Source organism: Rhipicephalus microplus, unplaced genomic scaffold, assembly GCF_043290135.1.
Source record: "Rhipicephalus microplus isolate Deutch F79 unplaced genomic scaffold, USDA_Rmic scaffold_824, whole genome shotgun sequence".
NCBI classification, from domain to species: Eukaryota; Metazoa; Arthropoda; class Arachnida; order Ixodida; family Ixodidae; genus Rhipicephalus; species Rhipicephalus microplus.
In genome coordinates this window covers 3,608-10,000 of record NW_027465378.1, presented here as the reverse complement: position 1 = coordinate 10,000, position 6,393 = coordinate 3,608, and the positions used below count along the sequence as shown (strand labels likewise).

Sequence of the window (6,393 nt, the reverse complement as noted above, 5' to 3'; positions counted from 1 at the left end):
ACTCTGCCGCGCCTTTTTCGGCTGCCGCAAATCGAGCAAACGGTGTGTTTCGGACGGCGTTTCGCTTCCGCTACTTGCGAGTGCTTTCGTGGTCCACCCCTCTATAAATACTCGGGAGGCGTCGAAGCCGGTTCTCCAAGCCGGACCCGTAGGTATCGTTGTGTGCTCGCTCTCATTGGCCCGCCTAACCAGAAAATGCCTGCGGTACACCCATTTGGATAAGAGTGCACGCAGATGCGGGCCTCGACGGCTACACATTTCCTCGGGCGGCCGCCTCCCGGCCTCCGTGGAGCGCGGGATGCACGGTCCCATCGACAAGCCTCTCCCGTTTTTACCGTGGCGTCGCGGTTCACCACGGCGGGCGGGTCGGTCTCCTCCGCATAAAAAGGGGGACCCCCGCTTTTTGTTCCACGAAATCGCACAAGCTTTTTTCGCATCCACGGTTTGCCACCGCACACCAAAATGCCGATCCGGCTGCCTACTTTAGCCAACAGGTGGAGCCAGGCGCGCCGTACTTGCGCGGCACTTCCCACGTCCACCGAAGTCGGTGCCAAGGACCACTTTCGGCGCCGGAGCCGCGTACGAGCCTACTCGAGGCGGAAGAACGAAGCCAGCAAGGGCCTGGCCGCAAGTGCGTTCAATTGTCGGGACGTCCAAGTCCCTCGTTCTTCCGTGCTTCCTCTTTCGGCAAGTCGTTGCGGCACCTTCCCAAAGCGCGCAGACCCGCTAATCGCGACGAGCGCGACGTGGCCGTGCCGCCTTTCCCTCGGCAGCAAGCAAAACGCCTGGCAACGTCGACGCTCCCCTAACCGCGATCTCGCACCGTGTTTCGTGTGGCGAATTCAAAAGCCGGCCGGCGCTGCTGCAACCATTACGGTCGGTACGCATACGCCGCGGAGGGCGGGACGGTCATCGGAGCGTGCGGTTCCTCCATCGAGTACTGCGCACCTCGGCCGTCGCATCGCCGTGCCATGACCGGCCGCGCGTCAACGCGAACCGGTGCCAGCGAGATCCCTCGCCTGCAAGAACCGACCGGCAGCCTCCGTCACCCGAGGACGCGGAGGCGCTTGCCGCGGACGGCGGGACGGTATGCACTGGTGCACAGCGGACCCGTCACATCGCCAGTTCCTTGACCGACCGCCGACGCTTGTGCCGTTCCTCTCGTACTTGGCAGTCGCCGCGCGATTGTCGGGTCTCGTTCTTGCACGCTCGAACGGTCGGGAGGGCACTCGGCTGGCGTTTCGGGAACGCGCAGCCTCGCCTTCTACCGACGTAACCACGACTCGCCGTTCGCGCTCCGCCGCTCCTGTTTACAGTACTAGGCGGTCCCGCAGCGGTCGGGTCGCGCATTTCGAGCGCTTCGAGCCACGGTGCAGTGGCGGGTCGAAAGCCGACCTATGAGTGCGTTGCGCCGTTTGTACCCGCGTCCGCCACCTGGCCGACCGTCCAAGGTCGCGGTGTTGGCGTCCGCTGGGCGCAACAATTTGTCACGGGGTGCCGCTCCACATTCAGGCAGCCCCGTGGGGAAAAGCCGACCCCGCGTCCAAACGGGGTCAGCGGCAGAAAGTGTCGGGCGCAGACGCAGCTGAGGCGCTCACCCTTCACAATCCGTTAATGATCCTTCCGCAGGTTCACCTACGGAAACCTTGTTACGACTTTTACTTCCTCTAAATGATCAAGTTTGGTCATCTTTCCAACAGACCGGCGCAACCGAAAGGCCGCGCCGGACATCGGTCCGAAGACCTCACTAAATCATTCAATCGGTAGTAGCGACGGGCGGTGTGTACAAAGGGCAGGGACGTAATCAACGCGAGCTTATGACTCGCGCTTACTGGGAATTCCTCGTTCAAGGGGAACAATTGCAAGCCCCTATCCCAATCACGAAAGAAGTTCCACGGGTTACCCAGTCTTTTCAGACAGGGATAAAGACACGCTGCTTCCTTCAGTGTAGCGCGCGTGCGGCCCCGGACATCTAAGGGCATCACAGACCTGTTATTGCTCTGTTTCGTGCGGCTAGGAGCCGCTTGTCCCTCTAAGAAGGTTGTAAGGTGCTGGGAACCCCGCACCTATTTAATAGGCTAGAGTCTCGTTCGTTATCGGAATTAACCAGACAAATCGCTCCACCAACTAAGAACGGCCATGCACCACCATCCACCGAATCAAGAAAGAGCTCTCAATCTGTCAATCCTCCCAGTGTCCGGGCCGGGTAAGTTTTCCCGTGTTGAGTCAAATTAAGCCGCAGGCTCCACTCCTGGTGGTGCCCTTCCGTCAATTCCTTTAAGTTTCAGCTTTGCAACCATACTTCCCCCGGAACCCAAATACTTTGGTTTCCCGGAAGCTGCCCGCCGAGTCATTTGAGTAACTCAGGCGGATCGCTGGTTGGCATCGTTTATGGTCAGAACTAGGGCGGTATCTGATCGCCTTCGAACCTCTGACTTTCGTTCTTGATCAATGAAAACATTCTTGGCAAATGCTTTCGCAGTAGTTCGTCTTGCGACGGTCCAAGAATTTCACCTCTAGCGCCGCAATACGAATGCCCCCGTCCGTCCCTCTTAATCATTACCTCGTATTCCAAAAACCAACAGAACAGAAACGAGGTCTTGTTCTATTATTCCATGCAAGTTTATTCAGGCGACTCGCCTGCGTTGAGCACTCTAATTTTTTCAAAGTAAAAGCACCGGCCATCTCGAGGCACACAATGAAGTGCACCAAGAAAGAACCGGCATGATGTTCAGTCCGAGCCGTCGCATCGGGTAGATGCACTACTCGTCTGGAACTGAGATCCAACTACGAGCTTTTTAACCGCAGCAGCTTTAGTATACGCTATTGGAGCTGGAATTACCGCGGCTGCTGGCACCAGACTTGCCCTCCAATTGATCCTCGTTAAAGGATTTAGAGTGTACTCATTTCAATTACGGGGCCTCAAAAGAGTCCCGTATTGTTATTTTTCGTCACTACCTCCCCGTGCCGGGAGTGGGTAATTTGCGCGCCTGCTGCCTTCCTTGGATGTGGTAGCCGTTTCTCAGGCTCCCTCTCCGGAATCGAACCCTGATTCTCCGTTACCCGTAACAACCATGGTAAGCAAGTAACCTACCATCGAAAGTTGATAAGGCAGACACTTGAAAGAAACGTCGCCGGCTCGTGGCCATGCGATCAGCACAAAGTTATCCAGAGTCACCACACAATACGGGCCGAAACCCGATCGATCTTGGTCTAATAAAAGCACCCGTTACCCAAAGGGCTCCAGGCTCACTGCATGTATTAGCTCTAGAATTGCCACAGTTATCCAAGTAGGAAGAAACGATCTAAGGAACCATAACTGATTTAATGAGCCATTCGCGGTTTCGCCTTATTTCGGCATGTACTTAGACATGCATGGCTTAATCTTTGAGACAAGCATATGATTACTGGCAGGATCAACCAGGTAATCGTTCGACTGCGCGTCCGTCCTCGCCCTCGGCGGGCCGGACGCAGTCTGTGTGCGGCGGAGGCCACCTTCAGGCGCCCCAACACGCTTATTTTGCACTCCGAGATGACGGCGTTCGAGCTCGCTACGGCACAACCTTCCCGAAAGACGAGTGGGAGCCGTGCGGCAAGAAGCACGTTCATGCTCGCTCTTTTTCGTTGCATCGACTCGGTCGCGCCGTGCGGGTTGCCCAAGCCCGCTGCACTGTCGGTGGACCGGCCGGAACTAGCAACGGAGCCGAGACTGCAAAGCCGCCAGACGACGGGTCACGCCCGCGTCTTCGGCGCTTTCGCATCTGAATCGCCCGAGGACGACACGGAACACACCTCGATATCGTGGTAAAACGGCACCGTCCGACAACCAGCCCCTAACGCATCAAGCGGATGAGGCTGCAGACGACTGCCGTGGATTCCCCTGGAGCAGACCCGAGGACACGCTTGACGAGGCCGAAGCCCGCCGCATATCAGACACCCGGTCGCTTTCGCGTACGCCGCTCACGAGAACCCCCACATAATAGCAGCGATAAGTACCCAGACCTCCTTGGGCCCTAATACGAGCGTACTCGAGAAAATTTCACCGCGGGTGTGCCCCGAAACGTGTGGCATGTTGAGCGTGCCACAAGTCTACGTCGCTCTCAAACCCGCCGAGGTCGTAGAATTTGCGACCCTACTCACGAAATTCCCACCGAGGATACGGCCGCAAACGTACCGCACCTTGGGTAGGCCACGAGTTTGTGCAACACTACGCTGACGGCACAGCACCGAGGTCGTGCGCGCACGCACGGGAAAATTCCGCCGCGGTTTCTGCCGAAAACGTGAGGCACCACGACTCTCCGCAAGTTCGCGTCGACTGCGAAAGACCGAAGTCGTGAACGACGTGTCCGCTACTCGCCGCCGACACGCTGGACACCAAACGTACAACGACTCGACGGCGTCGTAGAGGCCCACGACGCGGTTTTCCTTAACGACGTCTCGGCGTGGCACCGACAGGTTAGAACGGCCGACCAACGTTCCCTGTCCGCCGTTCGGCTCAGTCGAAGGGCTCGGCGACTTCGGCAACGCTGCGAAGCCGCACGGTGACGCACGCCATGTCCCCATTTTTTTTTTTCTTTCTGCGTCTGCCGGGGTGCCCCTATAATAGCAGCGATAAGCACCCAGACCGCCGTGGGTCGCTCGCCCCGGCTGACGTGGTTTTTCGTACTCCTGCGGCGGTCGCCGTCAAGCACGTCCAAATACGCTACTTTCGTGGGCGCATTCACGCTCTTTCGCTTCGCCGGAGTGCCAGCACTCACTCTGCCAAAAACGGCGAACATCCGAGCGGCGGTTCCCACTTTTGCGTCGGCGTCGCAAACCCCGCCCCGGCAGACGAGGTTTGCCGTACTCGTGCGACGGTGGCCGGCGGGCACGTCGAAAGACGCCGATATCGTGCGCGAATTGGCGCACCTTGGCTTCACCGGAGTGCCGCCACTGACTCCTCCAAAAACGGCGAAGATCCGAGCGGCGCTTCCCACTTTCGCATCGGCGTCCCGAACTCCGCCCCGGCTGACGCGGTTTACCGTACTCGTGCGACGGTCGCCGGCGAGCACGTGGAAAGACGCCGATATCGTGCCCGAATCGGCTCCGTTCGGCTTCGCCGGAGTGCCAGCACTGGCTCGGCGAAAGACGACGAACATCCGAGCGACGGTTCTCACTATTGCGTACGCGTCGCAAACCCCGCCCCGGCAGACGCACTTTGCCGTACTCGTGCGACGGTCGCCGGCGAGCACGTAGAAAGACGCCGATATCGTGCCGGAATCGGCCCCGTTTGGCTTCGCCGGAGTGCCAGCACTCACTCGGCCACAAACGGCGAACATCCGAGCGGCGGTTCCCACTTAGCCGTCGGCGTCCCGAACTCCGCCCCGGCAGACGCGGTTGCCGAGCTCGTGCGACTAGCGACCGCGAAGCCGTCTCGCGACGCCGCTTTCGTGCGCGGCTCCCACTGCGACCTGGGTCACCCGAGGTCGACGAGCAAAAAAGAATGTCGAAAAAAATTTTTTTTTTTTTTGCGTCTGCCGGGGTGCCCCTATAATAGCAGCGATAAGCACCCAGACCGCCATGGGTCGCTCGCCCCGGCTGACGTGGTTTTTCGTTTTCCTGCGGTGGTCGTCGTCAAGCACGTCCAAACACGCCACTTTCGTGGGCGCATTCGCGCTCTTTCGCTTCGCCGGAGTGCCAGCACTCACTCTGCCAAAAACGGCGAACATCCGAGCGGCGGTTCCCACTTTTGCGTCGGCGTCGCAAACCCCGCCCCGGCAGACGAGGTTTGCCGTACTCGTGCGACGGTGGCCGGCGGGCACGTCGAAAGACGCCGATATCGTGCGCGAATTGGCGCACCTTGGCTTCACCGGAGTGCCGCCACTGACTCCTCCAAAAACGGCGAAGATCCGAGCGGCGCTTCCCACTTTCGCATCGGCGTCCCGAACTCCGCCCCGGCTGACGCGGTTTACCGTACTCGTGCGACGGTCGCCGGCGAGCACGTGGAAAGACGCCGATATCGTGCCCGAATCGGCTCCGTTCGGCTTCGCCGGATTGCCAGCACTGGCTCGGCGAAAGACGACGAACATCCGAGCGACGGTTCTCACTATTGCGTACGCGTCGCAAACCCCGCCCCGGCAGACGCACTTTGCCGTACTCGTGCGACGGTCGCCGGCGAGCACGTAGAAAGACGCCGATATCGTGCCGGAATCGGCCCCGTTTGGCTTCGCCGGAGTGCCAGCACTCACTCGGCCACAAACGGCGAACATCCGAGCGGCGGTTCCCACTTAGCCGTCGGCGTCCCGAACTCCGCCCCGGCAGACGCGGTTGCCGAGCTCGTGCGACTAGCGACCGCGAAGCCGTCTCGCGACGCCGCTTTCGTGCGCGGCTCCCACTGCGACCTGGGTCACCCGA

General features: G+C 59.7%; 1 non-coding gene across 1 annotated transcript; it reads right to left on the bottom strand.

Moving 5' to 3' along the window:
* Positions 1 to 1,612: 1,612 nt before the first annotated feature.
* Positions 1,613 to 3,427, bottom strand: LOC142795723 (small subunit ribosomal RNA). The gene has a single exon (XR_012893254.1). It is a non-coding gene; the product is annotated as a small subunit ribosomal RNA (ribosomal RNA).
* Positions 3,428 to 6,393: the final 2,966 nt, after the last annotated feature.